Source organism: Bufo bufo, chromosome 9 (genome assembly GCF_905171765.1).
Source record: "Bufo bufo chromosome 9, aBufBuf1.1, whole genome shotgun sequence".
In the NCBI taxonomy this organism is placed as follows: domain Eukaryota; kingdom Metazoa; phylum Chordata; class Amphibia; order Anura; family Bufonidae; genus Bufo; species Bufo bufo.
In genome coordinates this window covers 226,758,944-226,774,518 of record NC_053397.1, presented here as the reverse complement: position 1 = coordinate 226,774,518, position 15,575 = coordinate 226,758,944, and the positions used below count along the sequence as shown (strand labels likewise).

Below are 15,575 nucleotides of genomic sequence, written 5' to 3'. Positions count from 1 at the left end.
GTTACTTACGGCGGCTTTCTCAAGATTCTTCTGCGCGAAAGCAAACGCGTGTTGAAGATACTTACGAAGGTCCTCCACATACTGATGTGTCGTGGATGCATTGATCAGGTTATGATCTGATGTGCGATACAACAGATGTTGAGGAAGTACCATTCTTCTTCCCGTCATCAGCTCAAAAGGTGACATCTGGGTAGCCGTGCTTGGAGTAGCTCTAATGGCCATGAGTACTAATGGTAACCTTATATCCCAGTCTTTACCCGACTCCTTAACATATTTCTTAAGGATGTTGACAATAGACTGGTTATAGCGCTCAACAGATCCGCTAGATGCTGGACGATAAGCAATGTGTAATTTTCTCTTCACACCCAACATCTTCCACATCTTCGCCATTACCTCACTTACAAAGTGTGATCCACGGTCTGAATCAATCCTTAACGGTAACCCGAATCTGGAAAATACATGGTTAATCAACAAAAATGCGCAGGTCTCGGCTGTGTTATTGCGGGCCGGTAGACACTCTACCCATTTTGTAAACACACAAGTGACGGTTAACATGTATTTATTCCCTCGGGATGACCGGGTAACAGGACCAATAAAATCGATTTGGATGTCAGACCAGGGTAATGAAAAACCTTTCTTCTGAAGTGGAGCAAGATGTTTAGGACCTTGAGGTAGAAATTGCGCACATACCAAACAACCTTGACAATAACTCTGTACATCCTTTAACATATGAGGCCAGTAGGCATAATCACGTAGTGACTCATATGTAATATTTTCTCCACGATGACCAGCTGTAGGGGCATCATGGGCATGCTGTAACATTAAACCTCTACATGTAGTAGGAACTACCCACTGCTGAATACCATTTTTAGAGGTTCTCATTAATAACCCATCTTGAATACTAAATTGGGATTTGGATTTCATAAGTAATCGGAGGTCTTCTTTTTGGGTATAATTATCCTCCGATATGGGATTATTATTAGGATCCTCAATATGCTTATAGAAGATTCCCAATATTAGATCTTCCTTCTGGCTTTTGATCAGATCCTCACTAGAAGATTCGTGGCTCCATTGAACTACCCTATTTTCAGTTTGGGCCTTAGCCTGTTGTCTAGTGATAGCGTCAACGGGAATCATCTCTAGTAAATTATCTATATTCACATGATCCTTGTTTGGCTAGTTTATCAGCTAGGTCATTACCCTCTTTATCTTTATTTTGGGTTTTGGAATGACCTTTAGTCTTTTTCCAATAAATGGTTAGATCATTATGTCGGACCAGCTCATCTATGGTACAAAACAACTTGGCGTGTTTCACTGGTTTGTTATTGGACCGCACATAATTTGAATCAGTAACTATGACGAATTCCTTTATATTGTGCTCTATAGCAATTTTAACAGTTTGGTAGACAGCTGCTAATTCGGCTACCTGGCTACTCTTAGCACCAATACTGTAACCTATTGAAATACTCGGGCACTCATTTATCCAAGTAATGCCAATTCCTGCCACTAGTTTTCTTTCATCCTCTATAGTGGTGTGGTATGCACAACCATCTATGTACGCACAGGGGAGTAGAGAGCAATAGTCTTCGTCATACACTTTGTAAGGGGAAGATTTTTGTTCCTCTAGAAAATCAGCTCTTCTATATGAGAAGGAGCGGCGCAATCATGTAGTTCTGCAAGTCCTTGGGCTACTGGACACTTTTTATTTTGCTTATACCGAACTTCCAACGGCCATCCTTGTAAAGACAAGGTCCAAGCAGTGATAGTGCTGTTAGACAAGTTACCATCCCTAATTTTATCACTCTGTAGATATTGTAGGGGTTGATGGGCCGTTTCAACAATGATTTTGTCACCCTGTACAAAACTTCAAAAGTTTTGAAGTGCCCAGACTGTGGCTAGTAAAGCTTTTTCACAGTCGCTAAACTTTATTTCGACTGGTGACAGGGATTTACTTGCATAAGCTATAACTTTATGCAATTTATCCTGTTTTTGGCATAGGACAGCACTAATACTAAGATTCATAAAACCAGTTTCCAGATAAAAGGGTTTACCCCCCTCTGGATAAGCTAGACATGGGGCTTGGGTGAGTCTCCTTTTAAGCTCAGACATGGCTTGTTCCTGATCCTCCCCCCATGTCCAGGGTACACCTTTCTTTAACAATGTCAGCAACGGTTTACTGATCTCTGCATAGTTAGCAATGAATTTACGGGAGTAATTCATCATTCCCAGGAATGATCTTAATTCACTGATATTGGTAGGCGTTTTAGATTTCATCACAGCCTCCACCTTTTTCTTCTGGGGATTCAGGCCTTCACAGGTAACCTCATGTCCAAGGAAATTTACCTTGGTTCGACACCACTGGGCTTTCTGTAAAGAAATTTTCACACCTGCCTCTTTCAACTGATTCAGTACATGTCTAATTTCTTGGATATGCTGGTCAAATGAAGTACTTTTCATCAAAATGTAATCTACATAAGTTAAGTTTCCTCTTTCTGTGGCATCAGGCATAGCCTTATGTAAAAACACCGCAAATTCATGACCTGGATTTATGTACCCAAATGGTAGTCTAGTCCAGGCAAACTGTTCTTTACCAAAAGTAAAGGCCAATTTGTATTGGTCTTCAGGACTCACTTTGATGGTCCAATATCCCTGAGCGCAATCTAAGGTGGTAAAGATCCTAGCGCCGTGCATTTGTACCAAGCATTGGTCTATATATGGCACGGGCCAGCCGGACATATATACACGTTTATTTAGCTGACGAAGATCAGCACATAAACGCCATTGACCATTCGGTTTAAGAATTCCAAGAATAGGATTATTATAAGAACTGTGCACTGGTCTTATAATACCTCTCTCTTTGAGATTTCAAATTATTTCCGCTAGCGAGTTGTAACAAGCTAGCGGAAGACGATATTGCTTGATATAAACGGGAGGTGCCTCAGGATCAGTCTGAATCCTGGCAATGTGTATGTCAGTCAGACCACAATCAAAGGAATCTTTAGCAAAGATCTCCTTGAATTCTAAGAGAACTTCCTTTAGTTGTTGTCGCTCTGGGTCATTGGAACATCCATCAGCCAATGAGATTTGTTGCTGGACCATTTCCATAAACCCTGGGAAAACTTCTGGTTGACCTATTTCATAGGTTTCCTCCAACCTGTCAGTGAGGTCATGATTTGACTTACCTGCTTTTTCAGCAAACTCATGATATTCCTGGGCTTCCTGCTTATTGATTGTATGATCAAAGGTAAGGGAAGATTCCTCTACCTTGCAGGTACCTTCTTCAAGATTAAAAGGATATACTGAACTAATGGTGAACAATCCTTCAGGAGAAGAATAAAATGTTTGTTCAGCCAATTGTTCTTCTGTTAGATACGATTCAGGTATTAGGCCAATAATTACATTCTGAAACCCAAACGTATAATAATCTGAATCTAATGCCATACCAATGATAGTGTCTTTAGACAAATGGACTTCATTTGGCATACCATTATTCACAATTATCTGGGTTTTAAAGGTTTGTAAATTCACCATAGGGGTATGATTTACTGAAATATCTAATTGTTGCATTCTGTTTGATAGGCATATCAATGCATCACAATTCTTTAATTTTTGGCCTTTTGACACCTGAATGGGTAACAGGAAATTATTAGTACCTGGAGGAATTATTATATCTCGTGGTACTAATACACTGACTGCATAAGGCAGTGTCTGGGATGACTTGAGTGCTTCATGTTCATCCATAAAACCATCAGGATTCCCTTTTAATCTTGTCCACAATGTAGAATTCACTATATCCACATGGATGGCAAAACGATGTAAAATATCGTTGCCAATGTACATGGGATATCTGGGTTCATCAAGCACCAGGAATAAATGAGTAGCCGATTTTCCTGCAATAGAAATGGTTAATATACATTTTGCAATTATATTATGATTATCAGAATCATTATCCAAGTCATGTATCCAATTATCCTGTGGATTTGGATATCGAATCACTTTAGAATGGGCCACTTGATTTAGTAGATCCCTACTGATATAACTATTTTCATGGCGTAAATCCAATTTAGCCCTCTTAGTTCTTCCTAAGTCATTCACCTGTACTGGGAAGAACATCTCATCATCCACCTTTTCCATTCCCACTAGGAATTGTTTGTGACCATTAAACTCAGTAGGGTCAGTATTTTCTGGGTGTAGGTGGATTGTAAGAACATCCCCTTCCAAACAGACATCTTTTACTCGTTCAGGAGACACACATATGGTGTTATCTTCCTATTCACCTATAGTGGAATTTGGAGTGGTTTGCAGGAAAGAGACATCAGGGACTTGGCTATTTTGGAAATGTACCTCAATGGAATCCGGCCTTTCCTCTATCACATGACAGTTACGCCTATTGTGATAGGATTGTGATTGTTCATAATTAATGGGCATCCTCACTTGAGACCATATCACCTTATTAACAAAATCAATAACTGGGCTTAATCTTTTCAGGAAATCGATGCCAATAATTAATCTATCAATGGGCATATCCACGATCAATGTAGGATGGCTAATTACTTTGTTTCCTACTTTAAAATCCAGCCAAGCTTTACCTAAAACCTTGAGGGCATTGCCTGAGATACTTACCAGGTTAGCATTAAAACTTTTTAACTTATACCTGTTAGAAGATACATCCTGCAATTGTTGGAAGTACTTTAACCACCTCCGGACCGCCTAACGCAGGATCGCGTTCCGGAGGTGGCAGCCCTGCGCACAGTCACGCATATATGCGTCATCTCGCGATGGCCGAGATTTCCTGTGAACGCGCGCACACAGGCGCGCGCGCTCACAGGAACGGAAGGTAAGAGAGTTGATCTCCAGCCTGCCAGCGGCGATCGTTCGCTGGCAGGCTGGAGATGTGTTTTTTTTAACCCCTAACAGGTATATTAGACGCTGTTTTGATAACAGCGTCTAATATACCTGCTACCTGGTCCTCTGGTGGTCCCCTTTGTTTGGATCGACCACCAGAGGACACAGGTAGCTCAGTAAAGTAGCACCAAGCACCACTACACTACACTACACCCCCCCCCCGTCACTTATTAACCCCTTATTAGCCCCTGATCACCCCATATAGACTCCCTGATCACCCCCCTGTCATTGATTACCCCCCTGTCATTGATCAACCCCCTGTAAAGCTCCATTCAGATGTCCGCATGATTTTTACGGATCCACTGATAGATGGATCGGATCCGCAAAACGCATCCGGACGTCTGAATGAAGCCTTACAGGGGCGTGATCAATGACTGTGGTGATCACCCCATATAGACTCCCTGATCACCCCCCTGTAAAGCTCCATTCAGATGTCCGCATGATTTTTACGGATGCACTGATAGATGGATCCGATCCGCAAAACGCATCCGGACGTCTGAATGAAGCCTTACAGGGGCATGATCAATGACTGTGGTGATCACCCCATATAGACTCCCTGATCACCCCCCTGTCATTGATCACCACCCCTGTCATTGATCACCCCCCCTGTCATTGATCACCCCCCCTGTCATTGATCACCCCCCTGTCATTGATCACCCTCTGTAAGGCTCCATTCAGACATTTTTTTGGCCCAAGTTAGCGGAATTATTTTTTTTTTTTCTTACAAAGTCTCATATTCTACTAACTTGTGTCAAAAAATAAAATCTCACATGAACTCACCACACCCCTCACGGAATCCAAATGCGTAAAATTTTTTAGACATTTATATTCCAGACTTCTTCTCACGCTTTAGGGCCCCTAGAATGCCAGGGCAGTATAAATACCCCACATGTGACCCCATTTCGGAAAGAAGACACCCCCAGGTATTCCGTGAGGGCCATATTGAGTCCATGAAAGATTGAAATTTTTGTCCTAAGTTAGCGGAACGGGAGACTTTGTGAGAAAAAAATTAAAAATATCAATTTCCGCTAACTTGTGCCAAAAAAAAAAAATTTCTATGAACTCGCCATGCCCCTCATTGAATACCTTGGGGTGTCTTCTTTCCAAAATGGGGTCACATGTGGGGTATTTATACTGCCCTGGCATTCTAGGGGCCCCAAAGCGTGAGAAGAAGTCTGGTATCCAAATGTCTAAAAATGCCCTCCTAAAAGGAATTTGGGCACCTTTGCGCATCTAGGCTGCAAAAAAGTGTCACACATCTGGTATCGCCGTACTCAGGAGAAGTTGGGGAATGTGTTTTGGGGTGTCATTTTACATATACCCATGCTGGGTGAGAGAAATATCTTGGTCAAATGCCAACTTTGTATAAAAAAATGGGAAAAGTTGTCTTTTGCCAAGATATTTCTCTCACCCAGCAAGGGTATATGTAAAATGACACCCCAAAACACATTCCCCAACTTCTCCTGAATACGGCGATACCACATGTGTGACACTTTTTTGCAGCCTAGGTGGGCAAAGGGGCCCACATTCCAAAGAGCACCTTTAGGATTTCACAGGTCATTTACCTACTTACCACACATTAGGGCCCCTGGAAAATGCCAGGGCAGTATAACTACCCCACAAGTGACCCCATTTTGGAAAGAAGACACCCCAAGGTATTCCGTGAGGGGCATGGCGAGTTCCTAGAATTTTTTATTTTTTGTCACAAGTTAGTGGAAAATGATGATTTTTATTTTTTTTTTTCATACAAAGTCTCATATTCCACTAACTTGTGACAAAAAATAAAAACTTCCATGAACTCACTATGCCCATCAGCGAATACCTTGGGGTCTCTTCTTTCCAAAATGGGGTCACTTGTGGGGTAGTTATACTGCCCTGGCATTCTAGGGGCCCAAATGTGTGGTAAGGAGTTTGAAATCAAATTCTGTAAAAAATGACCTGTGAAATCCGAAAGGTGCTCTTTGGAATATGGGCCCCTTTGCCCACCTAGGCTGCAAAAAAGTGTCACTTATCTGGTATCTCCGTACTCAGGAGAAGGTGGGGAATGTGTTTTGGGGTGTCATTTTACATATACCCATGCTGGGTGAGAGAAATATCTTGGCAAAAGACAACTTTTCCCATTTTTTTATACAAAGTTGGCATTTGACCAAGATATTTATCTCACCCAGCATGGGTATATGTAAAATGACACCCCAAAACACATTCCCCAACTTCTCCTGAATACGGAGATACCAGATGTATTTGACTTCATTTTACCAGTGTCATGAAGTACAATATGTGACGGAAAAACAATCTCAGAATAGCCTGGATAAATCAAAGCGTTTTAAAGTTATCACCACTTAATTTGACACTGGTCAGATTTGCAAAAAATGGCCTGGTCAAAATAAGGCTGTGTCCCAAAGGGGTTAAAGGGAACCTGTCACCGGGATTTTGTGTATAGAGCTGAGGACATGGGTTGCTAGATGGCCGCTAGCACATCCGCAATACCCAATCCCCATAGCTCTGTGTGCTTTTATTGTGTAAAAAAGCCGATTTGATACATATGCAAATTAACCTGAGATGAGTCCTGTAGGGGAGATGAGTCAGGGACAGGACTCATCTCAGGTTAATCTGCATATGTATCAAATCGGCTTTTTTACACAATAAAAGCACACAGAGCTATGGGGACTGGGTATTGCGGATGTGCTAGCGGCCATCTAGCAACCCATGTCCTCAGCTCTATACACAAAATCCAGGTGACAGGTTCCCTTTAAGTCCATCAAAAGCCACAAGCCCTGAACAGCTCCATTTCCCAAAAAAACAAAACTGTTCCAGGTCTGTGAACGCAGTGTATTTACCTGTAGAGGGAAGTCAGGTGGGCGTATGTATATGGATATATATATGTATCTGCCCCTTCATTGATATGTGTAGGTATGTGTGTATATGGGCCCCCTTATATGGCCAATAGGGATATAGACTGCTCAAAAAAATAAAGGGAACACTTAAACAACACAATGTAACTCCAAGTCAATCGCACTTCTGTGAAATCAAACTGTCCACTTAGGAAGCAACACTGAGTGACAATCAATTTCACATGCTGTTGTGCAAATGGGATAGACAACAGGTGGAAATTATAGGCAATTAGCGAGACACCCCCAATAAAGGAGTGGTTCTGCAGGTGGTGATCACAGACCACTTCTCAGTTCCTATGCTTCCTGGCTGATGTTTTGGTCACTTTTGAATGCTGGCGGTGCTTTCACTCTAGTGGTAGCATGAGACGGAGTCTACAACCCACACAAGTGGCTCAGGTAGTGCAGCCTATCCAGGATGGCACATCAATGCGAGCTGTGGCAAGAAGGTTTGCTGTGTCTGTCAGCGAAGTGTCCAGAGCATGGAGGCGCTACCAGGAGACAGGCCAGTACATCAGGAGACGTGGAGGAGGCCGTAGGAGGGCAACAACCCAGCAGCAGGACCGCTACCTCCGCCTTTGTGCAAGGAGGAACAGGAGGAGCACTGCCAGAGCCCTGCAAAATGACCTCCAGCAGGCCACAAATGTGCATGTGTCTGCTCAAACAGTCAGAAACAGACTCCATGAGGGTGATATGAGGGCCCGACGTCCACAGGTGGGGGTTGTGCTTACAGCCCAACACCGTGCAGGACGTTTGGCATTTGCCAGAGAACACCAAGATTGGCAAATTCGCCACTGGCGCCCTGTGCTCTTCACAGATGAAAGCAGGTTCACACTGAGCACATGTGACAGACGTGACAGAGTCTGGAGACGCCGTGGAGAACGTTCTGCTGCCTGCAACATCCTCCAGCATGACCGGTTTGGCATTGGGTCAGTAATGGTGTGGGGTGGCATTTCTTTGGAGGGCCGCACAGCCCTCCATGTGCTCGCCAGAGGTAGCCTGACTGCCATTAGGTACCGAGATGAGATCCTCAGACCCCTTGTGAGACCATATGCTGGTGCGATTGGCCCTGGGTTCCTCCTAATGCAAGACAATGCTAGACCTCATGTGGCTGGAGTGTGTCAGCAGTTCCTGCAAGACGAAGGCATTGATGCTATGGACTGGCCCGCCCGTTCCCCAGACCTGAATCCAATTGAGCACATCTGGGACATCATGTCTCGCTCTATCCACCAACGTCACGTTGCACCACAGACTGTCCAGGAGTTGGCAGATGCTTTAGTCCAGGTCTGGGAGGAGATCCCTCAGGAGACCGTCCGCCACCTCATCAGGAGCATGCACAGGCATTGTAGGGAGGTCATACAGGCACGTGGAGGCCACACACACTACTGAGCCTCATTTTGACTTGTTTTAAGGACATTACATCAAAGTTGGATCAGCCTGTAGTGTGTTTTTCCACTTTAATTTTGAGTGTGACTCCAAATCCAGACCTCCATGGGTTAAAAAATTTGATTTCCATTTTTTTTATTTTTGTGTGATTTTGTTGTCAGCACATTCAACTATGTAAAGAAAAAAGTATTTCAGAAGATTTATTTAATTAACTCAGATCTAGGATGTGTTATTTTTGTCTTCCCTTTATTTTTTTGAGCAGTGTATATTCCCTCTTATGTTGATATACAGTCGTGGCCAAAAGTTTTGAGAATGACACAAATATTAGTTTTCACAAAGTTTTCTGCTAAACTGCTTTTAGGTCTTTGTTTCAGTTGTTTCTGTGATGTAGTGAAATATAATTACACGCACTTCATACGTTTCAAATGCTTTTATCGACAATTACATGACATTGATGCAAAGAGTCAGTATTTGCAGTGTTGGCCCTGCTTTTTCAGGACCTCTGCAATCCGACTGCGCATGCTCTCAATCACCTTCTGGGCCAATTCCTGACTGATACAACCCATTCTTTCATCATCACTTCTTGGAGTTTGTCAGAATTAGTGGGTTTTTGTTTGTCCACCCGCCTCTTGAGGATTGACCACAAGTTCTCAATGGGATTAAGATCTGGGGAGTTTCCAGGCCATGGACCCAAAATGTAAACGTTTTGGTCCCCGAGCCACTTAGTTACCACTTTTGCCTTATGGCACGGTGCTCCATCGTGCTGGAAAATGCATTGTTCTTCACCAAACTGTTGTTGGATTGTTGGAAGAAGTTGCTGTTGGAGGGTGTTTTGGTGCCATTCTTTATTCATGGCTGTGTTTTTGGGCAAAATTGTGAGTGAGCCCACTCCCTTGGATGAGAAGCAACCCCACACATGAATGGTCTCAGGATGCTTTACTGTTGGCATGACACAGGACTGATGGTAGCGCTCACCTTTTCTTCTCCGGACAAGCCTTTTTCCAGATGCCCCAAACAATCGGAAAGAGGCTTCATCGGAGAATATGACTTTGCCCCAGTCCTCAGCAGTCCATTCACCAGACCTTCTGCAGAAGATCAATCTGTCCCTGATGTTTTTTTGGAGAGAAGTGGCTTCTTTGCTGGCCTTCTTGACACCAGGCCATCTTCCAAAAGTCTTCGCCTCACTGTGCGTGCAGATGCGCTCACACCTGCCTGCTGCCATTCCTGAGCAAGCGCTGCACTGGTGGCACTCCGATCCCGCAGCTGAATCCTCTTTAGGAGACGATCCTGGCACTTGCTGGACTTTCTTGGACGCCCTGGAGCCTTCTTAACAAGAATTGAACCTCTTTCCTTGAAGTTCTTGATGATCCTATAAATTGTTGATTGAGGTGCAATCTTAGTAGCCACAATATCCTTGCCTGTGAAGCCATTTTTATGCAACGCAATGATGGCTGCACGCGTTTCTTTGCAGGTCACCATGGTTAACAATAGAAGAACAATGATTTCAAGCATCACCCTCCTTTTAACATGTCAAGTCTGCCATTTTAACCCAATCAGCCTGACATAATAATCTCCAGCCTTGTGCTCGTCAACATTCTCACCTGAGTTAACAAGACGATTACTGAAATGATCTCAGCAGGTCCTTTAATGACAGCAATGAAATGCAGTGGAAAGGTTTTTTGGGATTAAGTAAATTTTCATGGCAAAGAAGGACTATGCAATTCATCTGATCACTCTTCATAACATTCTGGAGTATATGCAAATTGCTATTATAAAAACTTAAGCAGCAACTTTTTCAATTTCCAATATTTATCTAATTCTCAAAACTTTTGGCCACGACTGTATATATGAGGATCTGTGTATGTGTATCTGCCATGGCTCTCCCCCAGGTATATATATATATATATATATATATATATATAGGAAAAAAAAGAGACAATGCAGCAGCACCCTGCAAATCAGATAAAGTACAATGATGCCAAAAATTATAGTGCTAATGCTGCGCTTATTTATAAAGTGAGATGCTTGGCCAATGCATTTTGTACAAAACCATCTGAGCCCGTCTGCCGTACGTCAAGGCGATCTCTGTTAGACGGGTCCTAACACTAAATACTACCTGTTATGCGCCATAATGGCCGCCATAAAGTTCAGGGAGTGTTGGATCCACTCTGCTTTTTACAATTTTTGGTGCCATGCTGCTGCATTGTCTCTTTTTTTCCTCTAGGTCTTTGCCATGGCGGCGTGCACCTGCGCACTGGGAGGTGCTGACTAACCCCCTTTTTTTTGCATATATGTGTATATATGGGCCTATAACTGCCCATGTATGCCCCAGGTTTATAATGAGTATATATGTGTATATAGATGCGCCCCAAGTATCTATATACATATATATACTTAAATGCGGACAATTTTATGCCTCCAGGTGGCTGGTGACTTCAAAGGCTAAGGGATCAATAGATCTGAGGCCTTTTGTTGAGTTTAGTGTAGCTTATCAGCCTAGTTACTATGCTCTCCCCCACCTTGTGTTTGGGACATGGCTGGGCGTGTGGTGCTGCTAGCCTCAGGGGGCCAATTGGCTGTCCTGAGTGCAGGCATACGTCACAGTCACACTGTGATGTCACATCCCTGAGGAGGGGGGAGGGGAGCTGTTTCTGAGGCTGATAGATGAGCCCCAAGCCAGGAACAGGGGTCTCTTGGAACTGGACTACAAACAGAGACACATGGGAGAGAGCAGCTCCATCACGTGCCCCTGGAGAAGGCCTAGTAACCCTTCACTGCTGCCCTGATTAACCCCTACCTGTCTAGCCCCTAGCGACCCCTCACATACCCCCTATATCCCCAACAATAGTAACCCCTTCCCTGCCACAATCCCTATCCCTGCAGGCCCTGTCCTACATTACCCCTTTTACCCCTGCTGTACCCCTGCAACCCGGTGTCTGTGGCCTGCATTAACCCTTGCAGCGCCACCGTGCATAGGGATAGTTTAGAGCCAATTTGGGTGGGCTGCTAATGAATGTATGTAAGTGTATTGTATAGTTAGTTTGTGGGTGTAACTTGGGATTGAATAGTGTATTTAGTGCTGTATTTATGGGCTGTATTGTGTGTATTGTGTACTGTAGGTTGATAATAAATATCTTGTATTATTTGTATTATACCTACAGTGTAACGTGTGGCTTGCAGCTAGTTTAGTGATTAGCGTAAGGCAAAGGAATAGTGTGTTATTATTATAAAGGCATAAATAGGCAGAGTCATCAATAGACGGTTCACGCCTATTTATGAGTATAAATTATTGATACTTACATAAATATTGGTGATTAATATTCCCCCTTTACAATACCGTATAATAGTGATGTTTCCTTTCACTGAACCGGAGGAGTGGATTCATCTGTCTGCGCTGATCGGTGTGAAGCCGCTCAGTCAGACTCAGTACATGGCAGAGACTCCAGCAGCAGGTCTGGTGTAATATGATCCGACAGTGGAAGCCAGCCTTCTGCCAGACATACCAGACAGGAGCTGAAACATTGTATCTGTTTGTGCTGAGTTTCTCCACTCCACCCGTCCCACTAGAAGGTTCTAGTCCAGCAAAAACTGTGTATAAGGAGAGCAGTCAGAGCCCCTAGTGTGCTGCAGTTAGGGAACAGTGCTTGGAGGGGAAGACTCTGCCAGGCTACTGAGTGACCAGAAGACGCTGAGACGGGGATACGCTGCCACAGACCCTGGATCACCAGCCTTTAGAGAGAGCGGGACAGCTAGCTCAGGCCTTTCCTCAGCATCAAGCCCTTCTTCTGACAGGGAGGAGACTGGAGAAGCCAGCTCAGTGCACTGCCTGTATTGTTTTGCACTTGAGTTCCTCCAGTAAAGAAGCCCCCTGGTTACTGCAGACCCTGACTCTCTGGACTTAATTTCCCATTGGGGTGCACCATGCCATTCCATCCCTTCCGGAGAGCAGCAACACGTGGTGAACACCTCAACGGTGTCCGGGGGACCCAGCGTAGCGTTGGGGCCACCCCAAACCCAGCCACTGCATTAACACACCCCAAGCTGAAAAACCCTTAACTGTGTTTTCAGGACAACTTCTCTGCTTAGCAAACACCAAAACAACAACCTTCATCATCTAGTCTATCATTAACCAGAACAGGAAGCCCAGCAAGTGCCTGAACAACAACTCTCATCATCCAATCTATCATTAAAGAAGCACTCGCGCAAAAATGTTTATTCTCTGGCCTGTTGGAAAGGTCCATGATGTAAACCATACTGAAATTAATTTTCTTACCAATGACTGTATTTGTGAGTTTTAACCTCCCTTCTGATCCTCAGCTGTGTCATGTGACCAGCACTCTGACTTTCCGAATAACAACAGTCTCTTATGTGTGGACAGAATGCCAGTTTCTCTATGTCATCCTATGGGAGCCTCGACGTCAGTCTCATAGGAATGGAACAGTAAATAACTTCCTGCCCCTTATCAATCGGAGATCAGCATGCTGGTCACATGACACAGCGGAGAATAAGAAGGGAGGTTAGAACTCAAAAATATAGTCACTGGTGATAAGATTACTTCATGCAGCTTTCTGAATTAAGATTTTTGTGAAAATATTACCAAAACGACCACTACAACAACTCTCATCATCCAATCTATTATTAACCAGAACAGGAAGCCCAGCGAGTGCTGGGCATCAAAAAATTGCATGAAACTCATGATTGTTTCTCTCCACGGAAATCTTTAGTAAAAGGCGAAAGATTTATTCGTTCTGAAGAGAAACCAGAGTATACAGCTGCCAGGGGCCGGCAGTGCAGGGGGCCTGGGGGCCGCTCATCACACACACGGAGAGCGCTGTGTACAGGTCACATGCTGCCTCTGCCGGATACAATGTATCTCATCTGTTGCTAAAACTTTACAATAAGCCGTGTATATACCGTATAATAGTGATGTCCGGTTCATGAACGAATCCTTCTTTTGAATCGATTCCTTTCACTGAACCGGAGGAGTGGATTCATCTGACTGCGCTGATCGGTGTGAAGCCGCTCAGTCAGACTCAGTACATGGCAGAGACTCCAGCAGCAGGTCTGGTGTAATATGATCCCACAGTGGAAGCCAGCCTTACCAGACAGGAGCTGAAACATTGTATCTGTTTGTGCTGAGTTTCTCCACTCCACCCGTCCCACTAGAAGGTTCTAGTCCAGCAAAAACTGTGTATAAGGAGAGCAGTCAGAGCCCCTAGTGTGCTGCACTTAGGGAACAGTGCTTGGAGGGGAGACTCTGCCAGGCTACTGAGTGACCAGAAGACGCTGAGACGGGGATACGCTGCCACAGACCCTGGATCACCAGCCTTGGACCAGGGTACCAGCCTTCAGAGAGAGCGGGACAGCTAGCTCAGGCCTTTCCTCAGCATCAAGCCCTTCTTCTGACAGCGAGGAGACTGGAGAAGCCAGCTCAGTGCACTGCCTGTATTGTTTTGCACTTGAGTTCCTCCAGTAAAGAAGCCCCCTGGTTACTGCAGACCCTGACTCTCTGGACTTAATTTACCATTGGGGTGCACCATGCCATTCCATCCCTTCCGGAGAGCAGCAACACGTAGTGAACACCTCAACGGTGTCCGGGGGACCCAGCGTAGCGTTGGGGCCACCCCAAACCCAGCCACTGCATTAACACACCCCAAGCTGAAAAACCCTTAACTGTGTTTTCAGGACAACTTCTCTGCTTAGCAAACACCAAAACAACAACCTTCATCATCTAGTCTATCATTAACCAGAACAGGAAGCCCAGCAAGTGCCTGAACAACAACTCTCATCATCCAATCTATCATTAAAGAAGCACTGGCGCAAAAATGTTTATTCTCTGGCCTGTTGGAAAGGTCCATGATGTAAACCATACTGAAATTAATTTTCTTACCAATGACTGTATTTGTGAGTTTTAACCTCCCTTCTGATCCTCAGCTGTGTCATGTGACCAGCACTCTGACTTTCCGAATAACAACAGTCTCTTATGTGTGTACAGAATGCCAGTTTCTCTATGTAATCCTATGGGAGCCTCGACGTCAGTCTCATAGGAATGGAACAGTAAATAACTTCCTGCCCCTTATCAATCGGAGATCAGCATGCTGGTCACATGACACAGCGGAGAATAAGAAGGGAGGTTATAACTCAAAAATATAGTCACTGGTGATAAGATTACTTCATGCAGCTTTCTAACAGGTCAGAGAATTAAGATTTTTGTGGAAATATTACCAAAACGACCACTACAACAACTCCCATCATCCAATCTATTATTAACCAGAACAGGAAGCCCAGCGAGCGCTGGGCATCAAAAAATTGCATGAAACTCATGATTGTTCCTCTCCACGGAAATCTTTAGTAAAAGGCGAAAGATTTATTCGTTCTGAAGAGAAACCAGAGTAT

At 44.1% G+C, this 15,575-nt stretch overlaps 2 non-coding genes across 2 annotated transcripts; both read right to left on the bottom strand.

Annotated features, from left to right (window-relative positions):
* Positions 1 to 13,832: 13,832 nt before the first annotated feature.
* Positions 13,833 to 13,947, bottom strand: LOC120979980. Its single transcript, XR_005774461.1, has one exon. It is a non-coding gene; the product is annotated as a U5 spliceosomal RNA (small nuclear RNA).
* Positions 13,948 to 15,460: 1,513 nt separating this feature from the next.
* Positions 15,461 to 15,575, bottom strand: LOC120979981. Its single transcript, XR_005774462.1, has one exon. It is a non-coding gene; the product is annotated as a U5 spliceosomal RNA (small nuclear RNA).